Raw genomic sequence first — 19,191 nt, 5'->3', positions numbered from 1 at the left:
GGGGCCTCACACTTTGCAAAACTATACATCTGCAGCATGTAATACAGAACCATTGTGTCTCATTTCTTGCTTTTGTTTCATTGCTTTTTCCAGTTTCTGAAGAGAAAATATCAGCAATGCATTTATCAGGAAAAGACAAGATACATGGGTAGACTTCACAGGCATGCACTTTCAAAAGTGACTTCCTGGAATAAATGTGCCCAAAAATTGGCACAACATGAACAGAACATCAAAATGTTATCAACTTTATGGTCTGGACACTACCTTTGAAATCATCACATTGAATATATCCTTCTAGTAACTGATGAGGAAAGTCATCTATATTGCATTACTCATATGGGCAAAGCTTACAAAGTCATGTTCCATACTCATCCTGTATCATCAAAAAGTTTTGTCTCTTTCTTTGCATGCCCTAATTTAGATTGAGATGTATTTTCCCCATAATAGTTACAAATATTTAAAATGCGAAGCTTTGAATAGAAAGGATACAAAGTAGCTACTAACATAATTTTGTTAGCACATTGTAAATTTATGTTCACATGCACATACACATGTGTACATACAGAAACAGAGGTGATAGGTTAAATAGACATAGATTTCAACAATTTCAAAATCTAACATTATAAAAGTAAACTAAACTTTTTATGAACTTCTAAAATAGGTCTATGAGGAAAGACAATGATTTACAGAAAACACGCCTCAATTGAAATGTGGCTTCTTTCACTTACTACTGATGAAGTATGATAAACCTCAGTATTACTTTTTTGTTTTCTGTGAAAGAAGTCAGAGATCCATTATCTAATGATACTTACTCCAGGGTGTTAAAAAAAGTAATTGTAAGTTAAGTCATGTAAAAGGAAGATACAACATTTAAGTATATTTTATAATATCACTTACTATGAATAATCACATTGTATTTTGTTAAAAAGCAAAGCAAAGCAAAACAAAACTGTGACCTAGACAACTGAATTATTAGAATCACCATTATGAGGCAGATGAGAGACACTGAAGTTTAGAGAGCCCCAGTGTCTCACGTAAGGTCTTAGATGAAGTCAGGACAGAAGACCCGGGAAACCTATTCATAAACAAATGACAAGTTTAATTGGATGCCTTCATTTTTTGGAATCAAAACCTAAAGTAAAAGGTAAACACCCATGATAATTAGTAAATGTGCCCCCCTTCATTTTTCAAAAGCCCTAATTTGTATAGCTTTAATGACTCATTTTGAAATTAAAATCGATCACTTCTGAGTCTGTTATCTGTGCATACATCTCCTGCAGAAACAGGCAAAGGTACCTACAAGTCAGTGAATGCTGGCTTCCCTAGATTATGGGTCCCAACCTAATCTATCTCTGACAGAAAAATTAAAAATTAATAAAGCACAAAAGCAAGACTGTAGTAAATAAAGTGGTGCCTCTACTATGGTCTGCATGTTTGTAACCCCCACCAGATTCAGACTTTAAAACCTACTCAGTTATAGACATTCTATGAAGCTGAAGATCGAATTCAACCCACCCAATCCACGTAGGCTGAAACCGGGAAAAAAATGATTCCTTAAAGGTAACTCATGGTGTTTCAGAAAGGGTTTCTTGTTCCAGGTTCTGGGAAACACTATGCCTTAAGAAAATCAATGTTCAGTGTGTGCATCAGACACACAAATAGTTTCTGACAACATTTTGTGGCAAATGTCCTAAAATAAGCTGTGTGAAATGCTATAAAAGCATTCTATGTGTTGCTCTCACTAGAAGGTAAATTGCTCAAGAGATTATATATTTTTCTATTCTGGTATCACAACGGTTATGTACTCAATAAATGTTAGAACATTTTACTAATCTGGAGGTTTTTCTCCTGATAAACCTTATGATATAACAAATGATACTCAACAAAATCTTGATTCTGCTGAATCCAGTTGATATGTTTGCAAAAACCAAACTTTGTAAAGTGTGTATAACTCCATGTTCTTGTTAAGACTATAAGAGTATGTTTTATAAAAGTATGTTATAATACATTTCAATCATTTGTTTTTGTTAGGACTAAGATTTTAGAATTTAGCTTTTTAATTCTTCAAAAGCCTTTAGAGTTTTATGAATTGTAGTTTTCCATTTGACTGAGAGGTTCAGTGAGTTGGTTGCATTGTGGTCCTATTGACAAATGGACTTTATTTGTTGTGTTTTTCCCCATTTTCTTTAGTAGAAAGGTCACTTCAATATATTCTTTAAGCTCCTCACCCACAGCAGTATTCCCTAGAGAAATATAACTTCTACAAATAGGATGAAGAGATATCTATAAATATCAAGACTCAGGCTGGCAGTCCTACTACAAAAGAGAGTGATAACTCTCTCTTTTCAGCGTATTCCTCTCAACGCCTTCCTCTTTGATTTTCAGTCTGGGCACTCAGTTTAGGAGACACAACCAGAACTTTTTCCAAGAGAAGGGCGATTTTACTCGATGAGCATTTTGGGATTCAGTGGTTAAGGACAAAGAGTACCCTAGATATCATGATTATTATTTCTTACTGCGACTGCCCACCCACTAGACTCCATGCATGTGCTTGGCATTTGACATGAATTAATACATTTAATTTTCATAAAAGCTCCATGAAATTGGCATAATTTTTATCATAGGTTAAAAGTGTTAAATATTGTATGCTCGTCAAATGGTAAATATAAAATATAATTGCTATTCAAACTCTCCCTCTTGGCCTCAATTTCTTAGCCTCTGCCCTTTACTGGTGACGTTATAGATCATGGACTCTGGGTCACAGTGCTAATTAAAAAGCAAATGCTTAGAAATAAACTCTTTCTTTTGAATAATGCTTGGATATTTGGCTCTCTATCCCAAGTGCAATAACCCTCAGGAGTCTAAGGCTGGGTAATAGTCACAGAAAGTCAAGAAATTTCATGTAGACAATACCTTCTGACTCCTTTCCCCTTTTATCCATCTAAGTTCTTTGATATGCTGTTTTTCAGAACTTTCTAAAGAGGGCTACATTGATTAATACCATGATAACACAAAGCGGGAGATCAACACAAAGGATTACAGACTGGCAAATCTAACAAAGTCCATGGAAACTAATCAAGACTACTTACAAACTAAGATTGATCTTGTGAGCTGATAGTTTCAATTAGAGACAGATTTCAACAAAACACACTGTATAAGAGTTTACGATTATACTTTATGAAGCTCCAACTTTAAAGACAACAGAAAATGTATGTTTGTCCCTTTTACTCTATAAATAAAAGCATAATGCTTAATTTCAAAAAGCGACTATGACTTACTCTATCAAATAAAATTAATGTCTATAAATGCTATCCACTTAACAAGCAGAATTTACAAGAATGTGGGTAGTATTGAGTTACAGAAACATCGAGGTGATCCATGTTCTGATCACCTCACTAACAAGGTTGTTTCAAAGATTATTGCACAATTTTATGGCAACTAAAGCAGAATATGTTAATATTGGTATTTTGAAGCAACTTTGAATTCTTTATTTAAGAATACTAAATCTTATCACCTTTTAATTTCTTATGTCATGGTAGCTCATTAATAAAAACCACATATACAAACTATTACTCTTGTTTTCCAAAACATTCTTATATTGAATGGTGTTGAATATATTTTCCTGGCTTGCTTGTCTTAAGGCCATCGTCAGTATATAAGCAAACATACCTCTCAGAATCTTTACACTGAAGACATATAAGCAAAGAAAATGGCATTGGAAGGAGACCCACTAGACCCGGAATCCAGTATCATTAGGGGATCTGTTTTCAGGAAATGGATTTACCATTTCCTAAATCTGTGATTATGAATGTGTCAACTTATCAGAGGCTTTTGAACTAGAGTCCATCTTGAATAGGGGCTGGGTAAAAGAAGGCTGACACATACTGGGCTACATTCCCAGGAGGTTCAGGCATTCTTTGTCACAGGATGAGACAGGAGTTGGGCAGAAATTAAAGGTGACAAAGCCCTTATTTAAAAAATAGGTTGCAGTAAAGAAGCTGGTCAAAAACCACCAAAACCAAGATGGCAATGAGAGTGACTTCTAGTTGTCCTCACTGCTCATTATACACCAATTATAATGTACTAGCACACTAAAATACACTCCTACCAGCGTCATGGCAGTTTACTGATGCCATGGCAACGTCAGGAAGTTACCCTATATGGTCTAAAAAGAAGAGGAACTTTTAGTTCCAGGAATTGCCCATTCCTTCCCCAGAAAACAAATAATTCACCCTTTGTTTAACATATAATCAAGAAGTAACGTAAGTATGAGCAGCTGAGTAGCCCATGTTACTGCTCTGTCTATGGAATAACCATTCTTTTAATTGATTACTTTCTTAATAAACTTGCTTTCACTTTACTGTATGGATTTGTCTCGAATTCTTTCTAGCGTGAGACCCAAGAACCCTCCCTTGGGGTCTGGATCAGGATCCTTTTCGGTAACAAACTTTCCTTGTGAGACCACAGTGGGAATAAATGGTCTTTATGGTCCCACCAGACTGGTATTCCATGAACTCTGAATACTGGGGAGTCATATAATTCAGCCCTGATTATCAAGTTTCGTCCAACTCAGTTTGTTGCGACAGGGATTTCCCAAATACACTATGCTTTCAGTAAACAGGAGTATTCTATGAAATCTATATGGAAATCAGATTTGTGAACCAAACACTTAGCTTGTAGAACTATCGTACAGCAGGTTAACAATCTTTATTGGCAGAAGAACAACAGTAATTGGGTTTGTGCCTACACTTTCAGGTAGGAACTAATCCTGCCCTGACATTACTGAGGAAAGTAATTAGGAAACCTCTCAATTTGCACAGATTCCACAATCATGTATACAGAGTACTAGAAAATGAAAAGTTTTTTAATTAAAGTTGGCATTTATGATCTCACAGCTGTTCCTTTTCATTTCCTATAAAGTGCCTTGATTTTGATACCAGGAGACTAGTGGCCTACAATATAATTCCAGAAGGAAGATTTTATTTGGCTCTGAACAGAGGAATTGCTGGCTTCATTAGAAAAACAGCTTCCCTAAGGTATAGCTCAATGCTCAGGTAACAACCTTGTTTGGAGACAAACCCAATTTGGTTATATAGATTTTAATGGAGTAGAATTATTTGCATATTTTATAATAAAAGACAGTTAAATAATCAATATACCAAGAAAGCAAGTGTAAAATTTCCAAATATACAAGAGGTTTTGCAGTAGTTTTGTAACCGAGTACTACCACTTTCTGTTTATTTATTTATTTATGAGACAGAGTTTTTTGCTCTTGTCACCTAGGCTGGAGTGCAATGGTGTGATCCTGGCTCACTGCAACCTCCACCTCCCAGGTTCAAGCAATTCTCCTGCCTCAGAATCCCGAAGTAGCTAGGATTTCAGGAGCCCACTACCATTCCCAGCTAATTTTTTTTGTGTGTGTATTTTTTAGTAGAGACGGGGTTTCACTATGTTATCCAGGCTGGTCTTGAACTCCAGACCTCAAGGTGATCCACCTGCCTTGGCCTCTCAAAGTGCTGTGATTACAGGAGTGAGACACCATGCCCAACCATACTCTCCCTTTTTTAAGAGAAAGAGAATGAGTTGTTTTCATTTTTTTTTTCTTCTTTTCTCTTCCTTCTTTTCCCCCTGTTCCAACTTCTTACTTAGCCTTTTAGAAATGTAATTATAACCTCTACCTGTGCTTTACCAGAGACTTCCTACAGGGCAGGCTTATCTATGTATTTGGCAGCCCCAGAGCCAGAAACTTCTCTCACCAGGAGACTGCTTCCAGAGAAAACAGTCAATTTACAACCTAAAGTGTGATTCCCAGGAAATTCTCCCCTACCTGGAGAGTAATCTCCAGACAACAGCCATTGTACAACCTGGTTCAGCCCTTGATGGTGCCAGCTTGACTCCTCCCACCCCCCATAAATAAGGTGCTAAAGTGAGTCACATAGACCTCCACTTGCTTGCTTCCTCCCCTGCAGGCCAGTCATGCCGTCCCCCTTTTAAATGCCCTGCTTTCTATCCCAAAATGGAAGTGATACATTTAAGGCAGGAAGCCTGTACTTTTTCCGCTAGAAAGCTTTGGAATAATAAGTCACTTTCTTTATACCAGACCCTGCTCTTGTTAATTGACTCTGCAAGTGCTGAGTGACTGAGCCTCTGATTTGGTTACGGTTTTAAGGAGCTTGAATCAGGCCTTAGTAAAGTAAAGCCACTCTTGTTGCTGGTATCCAGGCTGATTAGCAGAAGGAGGCGGGCTAGCCTGGTAAAAGACACACAATTAGGAGTCGCCGGTCAACAGAAACCTGGAGGCGGCACAGAATCATCACTCAAAGGAAGTCAAGGAAGTTAGTCCCATTTAGATGGAGGAAGCAAGGAAACCAAAGGAACTGTATGAATCTGCAAGGAAAGTGCCACCACTCTGCCCTGCAATGTTAGTAACTATGTCAATTCAAAGGTAAGCTTTGAATTCTACTGTACAAATAGAAAGTAAAAACACAACAAGATGAATGATTATACCAAGACTAACGTCTGTTATATGGCTAATCAAATAGTTATTTAATTAACCATGTGCAAATATAAGAAGAAAAATGAATGAAAAGGCATACGCAAAAATGTTTAAAAGTAGTATTTGGGGGTAATAGAATTTTTTCTATTTTTTATATTTTCCAAATGTTTAAACTTTGTATAACAATAACTTATAAATATATATTTTGCACTTTAAAGTATGCATAAGCTAATTTCCCAAATTAAAGAACAAAAGCACTGGAACAAATGACTTTCCATAATACATTGTTAGAATGAAAAAAAAAAAAATCTTAAGTAAAAAAAAAAAAGAATAAATCAGGAAGGATGATACTTGTGAGTTTCTTCTGACTCTCATGCATAGCTAAAATTCTGATTTTATAGCTGGATTTTGAATGTGAAAAAATATACTTGATAGTAAGTGAGACTTGCTGAAGTCATAGTGTGTGTCTATGTCTGTATCAAGTACTTAGCATTATTGTTTTCACTTTTTATTATCCACACTGGCAAACAGGAACTGGTGCCCTGCTTTAAAAACCAGAACTTCTAGACTCTAAGAGGTTAAGTACTTTGTCTGAGGCCAGACAGCCAATAAGCTGTGGTGTCAAGGTTTAAGTTCCTGTTTTTCCGACACATGTCCCCATTTTCAAAGAACATAGCAATGTTTTAACTGATCAAGAATAGCTTGTTTATGGAGAAAATAATTTGAAGTTTTAATAATTTCTCAATTCCTCATGGTATTCTGAGCAATGTATACATACCAGGTCCAAATATGATTTTCTTTTGCAATTCAAAAATCTGTATAAGTAGATTATTAGAGGCCCCAAGCAGTTTTATTCTAGGTTCTAAGCTGCATACTTTAAAGTTTCTTGGGGGTATTTAACTTCAAAGACTTCCAAAGTAGATCACTGTGGTCTAATCAAATCTTGGCGGTACTCTTAAAGTCCGTTGCAGCATCCCTTTGAAGCTGAGTTCAATTTCTTTACGGTTTTACAATCAAAACTTCTATTTTTTACAAATTTTCTGTTGTGTCAGTGTATTGGGTTTCTGAAGTACTATATTATCAGCATATTTTTCTGAGTCATTTGAAATTTTGTTCATTTAAATTTGTGCATTGGAATATACCTGCAAAATCACTATGAGACATCAATAACAGGTCAATTATTTGTTTCCCAAACCTGGTAAGTGGCAGAATTCATTCATTCAAAGTGATATTAACAAAGTTATGAATTTGAATGTTTTTAAGTATAGAGAAAACAACATCTGTATTTCACAATAATTGTTAGAAGCCCAAATTTCAGAGTCAGACTGACCTGGGTTGAAGTATCAGTCTTGCAGTTTATAAACCAAACAATCTCAGACACAGTTATTAATTTGTAGGCTGAGGGCAGAAACACTGATTCACATATTGACCATTTTAAGCCTTCACTGAGTTAATACTTCTATAGGGGTTAGCATACAGTCGACACCTAGGCTCAATAAAGGATCGGTATAATTTTGTTTTATGACTTTTGTAAGGAGTGTGTGTTACTTCTGAAAAGTTGTTATTTTATGTGTCTTCCCCTCACATTAAATGGCAATAAATAAGTCATAAAGTAGAACTGTAGTACCTCCCCCCTCCCACTAATATATACGTTTCTCCCACCTCCAGTTAATGACTTCCAAGTATCTTGGTAGGGCTAGAATATCATTTTCATTTGATAAACTGAGTTGATTTTGAATCATGAAGAAATAATTTTCCTGGCTGAGAATGGGGATCAGAGAAGGGGACATTCTGTTCCTTTGTCAGGAGGATAAAGTCCCTTCCCACCTGTCATATATCAAAATTTCAGAAAAAAAAGTACCAGACCAGGGAATCTAAATGTTAATAATCACCTGAGTTGCAAAATGTTATGCAATGTATTTATTTATACGATCTAATGAGAGCTTTCAGAGTAAATGTGTGTTGATAGAGATTTGAGAAAGGGCAGTAAATGCTATTTTTTTCTCTGTAGAACAGAGAGAGAAAAAGAGAAAAAGAATATATAGAATATTCTACATATGTAATATATAGTAATACCAAATAGCTATATATATACATTTTAGTTATGCTAAGTATGTATATGTATATGTAACCTTTATCATATAAAATATTTCATATAACCTCTTTTTACTATCCTGAAATCAGTAAATAACATAATCTAACTACCTACTTAGTGCTTTTAAAATTAATATTATGCACTTACTGTAACCTAAAGAAGACATAAAATAAAAACTTTTAGAATAAAACAATATGCATTTCACTGTATAAACGACTAAGCTTGATACCCTAAAAGAAATGATGAAATAATCAGATTCTGATGCCTACATGCAGAATCACAGTGCATATGATACCTTCAAACACAGAATGAGATAGCTTGTCTTAATGACCATTTAAATGCCACAAGTGGCTTCACTATAAATAAAAAATTCTCAGCAAAGCCTCATCTCCCTCAAAAAATATGATTTTCCTTCCATTTGTATGGAGATGGCAATCTTGAAAGTTTAGTGTATACTGAAACCATGCCAAAAAAATGTGTGCCTAGATATAAAATAGAGTTAGATTTTAGGCTTAGATAACGAGAGTTTTTCACCTTCGTGTATCTCTGAGGGACTTTTAAAACACAGTACATCAAAGGAAGTTCTTTGCTGAATGGAATTGTCACAAGAATCACAGTAAGTCCAGCCTTCTTGTCAAACATATGTTATTACCAACACTAATATGACCAACTTCAAATTCCATTTATATCTTGTTTAGCCTTAGAAAATGGTGTCTCAAAATGAAGACCTCAGAAGCAAACCCTGAAGTATAAGTTCTTCTCTAACCTTTTCCTGCCCCAATATCATGTACTTCTAATTCTTCCCTGATTCTGGCCAAGGACACTTGAATCCCACTTCCCCAAGGCAGATCACAGAAACCAGAACCTCATTTTCTTAAAGCTAGCTATGAAACCTAAAATTATTACTCTAACTTTTCCCCAATTTCCTGTGAAAAAACTGGCCATAAATTCTCTGACCTACATCATCTGAGAGCAAGTCATAAGAGCCCATTCCAGAGAGTCTTCCCTCACACCGGATGGAAGGAATGCCGCATAGAGAGGCCAGGGAGGGGCTGAACAGGCAGGCCTTGCTGGATTTCCATGCAGTCTATTAGCACTAGGCTGTGGTTCAATCGTATTTCTACAGGTTGTCCATACTTCATCAGACTTAAGCATAGCCACCCTAAAATCACCAAAAGGGACAAAATCTAGTCCAAAGCGAGCTTATTCAAGAACCAAATTGAGGATGGCCCACCTCAGAAACATAGATTCTAAAAAAATGTGGGTGTTTCAAAGTGTAAAAGTTTCAGACAGCTTATGTAGACAAAGCTGAGGGGGTTTAACAGAATTTCAGCTTCTTTCTATGTAAGGCTTAATGCATAGTTACAATGATCTGATTAGTCAAGGTGGTCTTTTTCATCCAGGAAAGGTCTATTCAGCATTCTGCACTGAAGATGGAACAGTCGTGGGATCTTTTGGACCACCATCTGCTCTGAGTTAGGTTCAGGACGATAAAGGAGGCAGTTAATCTATAACAAAGATCAGTGATTGGAAGCGGGGAGGTATGGTCTCTGTTCTCTCTTCATCATTGCAGAAAAAATGACATTTAAGAAGAGACTTAAGCTACAATCTAAGAAGCAGAATTGAAGACATGCTACATGATTCAGTCTCCAGTGATTAATTTCCTCCTTGGCATAAGAAACTTAGAGGTTCTGATATTTTCTTTTCTTCTCAACCTATAAAAATAGGTTGTTCCTTTTGAGTCTTTAGGTTTTCATTGTGAAGCGCTGATGTCACCTAGAACTATGATTGAATACATGTATGATGCCTTTATCTTGTTAACCTGTCTTTATTACAGTGGTATCAACTGTGATCTTTATGATGGGGAGGAAAGGGATCACCCTTTTTCTGCCTCTACAACCCCTGACAACCTGTGTGACAAGCAAAAGTCACTCACACATCCCTATATTACTATTGAGGGAGCAGAATAACCCCAGTGAGTACCCCTGATTACAACTTTACCAATAATTAGATAATACATCTTTAATTTGCTTAATTCAGATACTCAACAATACATTAATTAATATTGATCAAATATGTCTTATACAATAACTAGTACAGAGTAGATACTAAATAAATAATATCTTATATTTATCCAAATTATCATTAATTCACAATCATTAATTGTTGTGATAATTCTAAGTTACATTTAATAGCTTGATGTATACTTTAAAATAAGCAGCCCTCATTTACTTATCTGTGTCTGGGAGGAGATCCCTTTGCATGGGTTATTAAGCAGAAACTCACAGCTCTTAATTGAAGGTACCTGCATAAATACTTCCTACTCAGAAGAAAGAAAAAGGTCAGGGACTGTATATTGATAGCTGATTGTTATCCAGGATGAGGGAGAAGCCAGTAATTTGTAATTGTAGAATTCATGATATTTCTCCTGGGTATATAAACCATGTAAGTTTGATTAAAAACTGCCACCTTAAAGACGCCCCTCCCTGGTTTTATTAATCTATTTTATTTGTCTTTCCCCCATGTTTAAGTATCATAAGACCATTTTTAAATGAACTCCTTTGTGGTTTCAAACCTCAAGAGAAACTATTTTGCAAAATTTCTAACCTCTACTCTGTGGCTGCTTTGAAGTCATTATGTGGCTTTTGGTTCCATTTTTTTGAAATGAAACTGTTATTGCATTGTTGTTTTACAAAGCAATTCATACAGTCTTTAGACAATTTGATTAGCTTACTCTCAAGTTTCATGTATCACTAACTGAGAGAAAATAGACTTGGAGATACACAATTCTGAATTCAAGTCCCAGGTCTGGAGCTCAATATCTACGCTCTTGGGCCAGTTGCTTTACTCTTCTGAACCTAAGTTTCCTCATTTAAGGAATGAATGCAACCATCTCACAGAAGGTTTATGATGATTAAATAATACATAATATGGGGACTGGTACAATGCCTGCCACATTATGATTGCTCAATAAATTATGATCATTACTATTACTTAATATATCACTATTATATCAACAAAAATAAAGAATTTAAAATATCTTTGGTTGGCACATGGGGGGAAGCTAGATGGAGGGCTTGGAGTTGCTTCCAACTCCATCTCCTGGAGGCCAAGAAAGAGGCGAGAGACATGAGGCATAATAGCATGATCATTAATTTAGGAGGAGTGACAGTAAATCAACTTGTTCTATATCCCATAATTTTTGAGACCAAGACATGGTTGACATAACTGCTCATAGACATTTTCCATTCTCTTCAAGAAGAAAAATTAGCTTTGTAATGCAACTACTGGTTTTCTTGTTCTCAAGTTTTTTTGTAAATTCAAACAATTTGGTAAGGGTTAAGATTACATTTTGAAGTAGATGGTTAATTCCAGAAACAGCAGGGGTAAATCTGTAAAACCTATGAACCATGAGTATGCTGATAGACACAGGGAAATACCTAACAATATTTAAATTGTTAAAGCCTTCAAAATAATCTGGTCAAATGTGCTACCAAATTTGTTGTTTTGCTGTATAACTGCCAGTAGGATGAATACCACAGACTTTAATTTCTGTTCTTCTCATTCCTACAAAGATTAGTCATTTTTCCATTCCCATAAAAATCTCTATGATTTTTATTTTAGGTCTTCATAGCAAAACAATCAATAGAAACAATAAGAAACTGTTTCAGACACAAAAATAGGCAGCAAAACTGGAATATAATGAATAAATAACTAAAATAGTCACATCTACGTACGTCAAAGTGAATTTTCAAACATGTGCTTGAATAGGACAAACAGTACCGTTACATGATAAGGCAATTCCCATGGGAATCCAGGGTATTACAATATTAAAATACTTATAAGAAACAAGCAACATAGAGTAATACTCACTTCTGAATAGTTTATTATTGTTCTATAATGTTAAAATTTAACACAATCTTTGCTGGAGAAATGACATTTTAGTTAAATAAACCATACAGAAAATACTTATACATATCCCCCAAATTACTCATATTTGGAGTAAGACAATAATCCTCATTTACCCAGAGAAGTGAAGAGTAGTTTGAGGGACTCGGAGACCAAGTTTGAGGGTTTGGGAGAAACTGTACGATGATGCAGAACTGAGCACTGCACGTGCTTCTTGGGGATTTTTATTAAGTAGACAGTGAATCTTAAATGAATTCTCCATTCATCAAACTGTAGAAACAAAGTTTTTCAGTTATCTTTTATTCTTATCACACATTGCTTTATAATCAAGGAACAGTAACATATTTTTGTGTGATTCTATGTGAAGCCTGTAGATATCCCAGTTGTATGCTATCAATAAAAGTTCCAAATCCCACACTGCTCTGTTTTCCATGAGCCTAAGGCACAAAATAAAACATGCAAAGTATTGCAAAATTTAATAAAGCTTAACAGGTAAGGCAATCTGACAGCCTAGTTGATGCTCATTACCCAACATATGATGAAACCATTTAAGAACATATAGACTGATATAACAATAAGAAGATAGGTTGCTTTTGAGCTGACAATAATATAATATAAGCATTAAAATAATTTAGCAATTAGTTTTTTTTTTTAATTACAGCATGATGTGATTATTTGGGCACTGTTTTTTTCCCCATATAAGTGATTTAATGGCACAACAAACATTTCTAATGACCTTTAAACCTATTTTCAAAAGCACTAATATTATCACTAAATTAACAAACATATCCACAATTTCCTAAAGGCCCTAAAAAGAGAAACAGAAATGCATCTCAGAATATATACTACATTCTTTAGGGCTGAGTGAGGCACATAAAATCCAAAAATGTTATAAAATCCAGGTTTTAGCCCTAAAGATCAAGTCTACTTCAGTAATGCACATATGCTGCTCAGGTAACCTAGAAAAGATGGCTTTTCACTGTATTTTATCTTTTATAGTTCTGCTCTTAGGAATGATATATTTTCTACCTCTGATTCTTAGAGCAGTAAAGGAAGCGTAACAGTTATACAAAAGAAACAAACTCTTTCATTTAGCAGAATGGAATTTCTTTCACGCTATCAGTTCAAATATATAAGACCCATATAAAGGGACCCTGCCTATCTCTGTGGTTAGAGAAGTTGGAAACAGGAGCCTGCTGTCTCATCTGCCTTTACTTCTGACTAGCTGTTCAGTCCAGGAGAACTCAATTAACAAACAAATCTGGGCCTCAGTGCTTCCCATTGAGAAGGAAGAGCTTTTTAAAAATGCTTTTTAAAACCCAGACAAAACTCCCTTTTTAGCACTTTCTATGTGTGTTGGTTTTTTTTTTTTTTCTGTGAATTTTGCTATATAGGAAGAATTTCTAACAGCATACCAAAGTATGCTGTTAGACTATCAATAATCAATTAAGATTTTACCCCAGATTCTCTCTAGTTTGTGACCTTTCCATTTTCCAAAGAAGGAATACATTAAAACCACTGGTCTTAGGAAGTAGGGAAGCTGTGGGGAGGTGATAAGTAGCAGTATTTATTTACTCAATGCATTATCTTAATTAACAAGTAATGTTTTTTAAAAAATAGAAATCATTCTGTTGTCATCAGACTTTAGAAAGTAGAATAAGACTCCCAAAAGGTGTGAAAAAAATTTTGGAGCATGAATTAGAATGGGAAGACAGGCTAAAGAAATAACACCCATTAGTTACTGAAGCAAGTCAGGATGAAGCTGAGACTAGAGCAATACAAACGGAACACCCCTGAGTGAGGAGGGCCCATTTTTATTCTTTTCTTTTTTTGTTGTTGTTGTTGAGATAAAGTCACACTCTGTCACCCAGGCTGGAGTGCAGTGGCATAATCTTGGCTCACTGCAACCTCTACCTCCCAGCTTCAAGTGATTCTCCTGCCTCAGCCTCCTGAGTAGCTGGGACTACAGGCATGTACAATCACGCCTGGCTAATTGAGTTCTCATTTTTCAATCAATAATTGTATGTCTGATTATAGTTAGCATCAAGCTTAAGAGTTGTGGCTCTTCACACATTTATCACAAAAGATCTATATCACAGTGTCTTCTCAAATAATTTGCATGTCATGATAGAGTTGTTTTGCTGGAAGCTTCTCTCATTACCTGGCTCTGCAGCTAATTAAGGTTTTTTCACCATTCCTTTTAGAAACTCAAGGAGGAGGAAAACAAATTATCCCCACGTTTCACACAACACAGCAATGGTAGCAGATCCTCATCAGTCTCCACAGTCTCTAGCACATATTGAATTAACCCCTCCAGTTGTATCCCTTCAAGTCTTTCTCCTTGTTTATTGCCTGCATTATCCAGAGTCCTACTCACTTCTACATGTCCAGTAAGGAGATTGGACAGGTCCCCAGAAAACTACCACCTGAGAATATTTTCTGCAATCTGGATTCCCTTCTTCTACCTCCATAACAGCCCGTATTAGTCCAATCAGGCATTGCTATAAGAAATTGTAAGAAATGCTCATGGTTCTACAGGCTATACTGGAGGCTTGGTGGCATCTGCTTCTGGCATGGCCTAAGGGAGGTTTTATTTACAGCATAAGGCAACAGAGAAACACACAGTACACATGGGAAAACAAGAGCAAGAGAGAGAGAGGGTGAGGTGCCACACTTTTAAACAGCTAAATCTCATGAGAAGTCACTCACTATCAGGAGAACAGCACCAAGAGGGTGGTTCTAAACCATTCATGAGAAATTCACCCCCATGATACAATCACCTCCCATCGGGCCCATCTCCAACACTGAGGATTACAATTCAATATGAGATCTGGGTGGAGGCACAGATCCAAACTATGTCACAGCCTTAGCACACTGGTATTCAAGACTGCATGTGGGATTCATATTGCCCTGGAGTTCTTAGTATAGATTCCCACAGTGCATTTTGGTTTTAATCAGTGATTCTCCCTTCCTGGTCAAGCATGTTCTTCTACCTTCCCTGACTCTGTCAGATTTGGGCTGAAGAACTGCCACAGTTTTTAACCAACAGAATCTGATCCTTCATAAATATCTGTCCACAAAAATGCATTGAATCAACCTTTCATCCATATGCTGCCTCAGCATCCATGTCCCTCACCCAACTGCTGCTGGGTTTTTTTCACTTTTTTCAAGAATCTGATTTTCACAATGTCATGCACAAATGTTGTATCAGTGTCTTTAAAATTTAGATCTTATTTCCCAGACTAAATGTTGGTGTCTTGACCAATTCTTTGGGTAGTGTCCCTTATCTATGTCTATTTTGTCCATACTATTCTTTAGGAACTCACAAATTGCCAAGACCTTGTTCTGCTGTATACACATCATACCCTGCTGTCTGCCTGGTGGATCTTTGGGATCTGTTGGTTAAGATGGAGCAGAAAGCTTCCTTTCTTCAGTAAGTCTCCCAGAAATGTTTCCTTGAATATTGATGTTGGCATTCCTTTTGCACTGGGGACTGCTTCAAGTTAATCACTCAACAAAGTGACTAATGAGCCCCTAGACTGTGCCTAAAAATAGAATTGCTTTAGGTACTGGGTGTTAAAAATATGAGTAAGATACAGACTCAGACCTAGTAGAGGAGAAAAATACACAAATAGTAGTTATAGCATCTGACCATTACAATTATAGCAGTGAGAACTGACTATTGGGTTAGGAGCGGACATACCAAATCTTTATGGATATCAAAGTGTCCTGAAGAAGATAACAAACTGAGTTGAATCTGAGAGAATAAGGAGAAGAAAGAATATTTCCAGCAGACAGGACAGCATGAGCATCAATATTAAAGCAAAAAACAGAATAGACCTTAGGGAAACCTACATACAGCATTTCTGGGAACCTGGTAAATCATGGGACCAGAAAGCCTAAATTGTGGATAGCTACAATAGTATCCTAGGGCTTCATCTGGGCTTCGGTTAAACAATAGCAAGAGAAAGTAAAATATAAAGGGATTTTGCTTGGTCAGATTTCTTAGGTAAACAGGTGATCTGTGACCTCAAAATTCCTCTTCTGATGACAATTAGTTTTGGTGAGACAACACTTGAGCTTTAATTTTAAGTCCTAGCTTTATTAGATTTGAGGCATGATGGATGGTTTGCTAACTGTAATTATAGTAGGTTATAACCTCCCTAAAGGTGTGTAGCAAGGTTGTATTTTGTGAGAAGTTTATACAATCTGGTTTACTCAGGAACGCATGAGAAATCACAAGAATCCTGAAAGCTGGTCTTACAATATGCTTCTGGTCCTCCAGAAAATTCTTCCAGCTCACTGAGCTGTGTGCATAGCAAATTCCTGAGACGGTCCTTTAGGGACTACTGATTGCTCATGCCTATGCTCTGGAAATGCAAACTCAAGTAGATATCAGCCAAACATATGTAAAAGCTTGCTAAATACTTAAAATAATGATATGTAAGAGAAGGAAGACCTCTACATTAAGTCAGCACAGTGCTATGAACTAGAAACAGCACAACTGCAATGAACCAGAAGCAAACCAAGGTCAAGCAGCAGCTGAATGAAAAAGCGTCACCTAGAAGACTACTGTGCATAGGAATCATTCCTCTGGTAAATGATGCATTACTGAAAAATCCATCCTGGAGCTATTTTTTTTCTCATAAAACATGAACGATTCAGCCTAGACTTTAACATCTTGATTAAGCTTCTTTAAATCCATCATCATTCATTATTTGACAACTAATCCCTCCCTCTGGTTCAGCCTTAGATTTTTACTTAAGAAAACCCACTCCCCTAAATGTGAATATACATGCAGTCCTACATATACATACACTGCTTATTTCTACCACTTTGGTATATTACATGTTTCACAGTTCCTGTTTATTCACTTGTGTAATTAAGTCCTGTAACTGAGCCTACCTTTTCTACACATATGGCAAGTTGTTTTGTGTTCTAGAAAGAATGAAAAAACTCATGGCTTCTATAACTACTTTCATTTATGACTTGTGTCCTAAAGGACATTATTTTAAACCATATGGCCTATTTTTCTATTTTTTATAAGAAGAGCTAACACAATCAATTTATGAGAGGATTATAATCAGAAATGAATGGGTATACGAGAGAAATTGCTTACCACTTGGCTTGGAACATGGCAAATGTTCAACAAATAATAAGTAAATAGGAATGTATACTCTTATAGAAAAAGTGTATACATTCAATTGATAAGCATTTACTAAGTGTAAATATTCTATGTCCGATATTGTGCTAATACTGGGAGAAGTGAGATATATGCTATCATCCACATGTCCTGAAGATGAAGGTCCATTCCGTTAAAAACATGCAAAGAGAGAGAGAGAGAAAAGTGAGAAGGAAATGAGGGAGGGAGGGAGGGAAGAAGGGAGGAATCTGCAATATAAAATTACTAGATTCTGAAACTTGCAATATTCTCAATTCTGATTCATTGATACTAGAAGAAATAATACATATTGAATAGGGACAAAGAAGAAAACAAAATCAGACTGCTTTTTTTTTTATTAAAGTTGTTCCACTAGGGAATTATCTATTAATGTTTGCCACAAACTGCCAGCTATTAGAAATTACAAGTCAACATAAATCTCCTCTATTGCTCTGTTCACCCTGCTTCACCCTGTTCCACTGGCTACTAGAAATAACATCAAAGAATCTTCTTCCTAGTAGACCATGAAATTAAAGCTCAACAAACTGAAACAGCCAGTGGGTCTCTTCATTGGATAAGGCCCAATCTGTGAAGTCAGTAAAGAATGCAATGGAAGAAACTAATGTCTCTAGGAAAATGTTTAAGTTTTGATATCAGGAGAACCTAATGCTAGCAGACTTCAGACTATAAAGCCTTAATGTATTTAGGGTGCTCAGAGAGTACGTAGAAGAAAGAATACCAAGACATGTACCTAATTTGTTTTTATTCATATAATTTTTTAAACCACCTCAAATTACTTCTTTTCAGAGGCAAAAAAAGAAGATTTGGAAATAATTTCTTTAAATATGGGACCTCTACTTGTTATTAGACAAATCTCTCTTAATAGTCCTACAACCATTAGGACTTGAAACTTTTCGTATTTGTGTGTGAGAACATGCCATTGCTTATTATTTATCTTTTTTATAGATTCAATTTTATAATAAAGCATTGTTACAAAAACTAGTATTTATTGAACACTCATCATAGGCCACATCCTGTTCTAATCACTGTATGTCTATGTATTAATTTCAATTTTTATAACAACCCTATGATGAAGATACATAATTATTCTTATTTGGCAAAGGGGATACTGAGACACAAGCAGATTAAATGTTTAGGCTATACTCACATGGTCACTAGGAAACAATACCATACCTGTGTTTAAAACGACACAGCCTGATGCCACAGTTTAACTCTTAACAACTACACAGCTCTTAGTAAGCACCTACTAAATACTAGACTGTCAAATGTTGAGGATCTACCTATGAATGTGTGATATTTCCTCTCTAGGATATGCAGTTATATAGAAGGAAAAAGTAGGTAATTTTCAAAGTGTCATAAAGTGTGAACTGTGTTATCACAGCAGTAGATGTTCTGTTAAATGGTGCTACAAAAGAGAGAGCAGTTAATTGTAGCTATAAAAATGGAGATAGTCAAGGAACTCTTAAGAGAAAACCATTGAACTAAGCCTTAACATCAGTATGCCTCTAG

General features: G+C 35.9%; 1 long non-coding RNA gene across 6 annotated transcripts in view; it reads right to left on the bottom strand.

The window, feature by feature from the left end:
* The window catches only part of LOC108593700 (uncharacterized), a 493,787-nt gene that overhangs the window by 364,167 nt on the left and 110,429 nt on the right, over positions 1–19,191 (bottom strand). Inside the window, exon 4 of one of the 6 annotated variants that reach the window (XR_001914227.4) lies at positions 12,781–12,937. The exons of the other annotated variants lie outside the window; for them this stretch is intronic. This is a non-coding gene — a long non-coding RNA (uncharacterized LOC108593700). Of the gene's footprint in view, positions 1–12,780; positions 12,938–19,191 lie in introns of those variants that run through there. 6 annotated transcript variants of the gene reach the window in all.

The sequence above is a fragment of the Callithrix jacchus genome, chromosome 10 (genome assembly GCF_049354715.1).
Source record: "Callithrix jacchus isolate 240 chromosome 10, calJac240_pri, whole genome shotgun sequence".
Lineage (NCBI taxonomy): Eukaryota > Metazoa > Chordata > Mammalia > Primates > Cebidae > Callithrix > Callithrix jacchus.
Note: the sequence above shows the minus strand (reverse complement) of the source record. Positions and strands in the feature narration are given on the sequence as shown.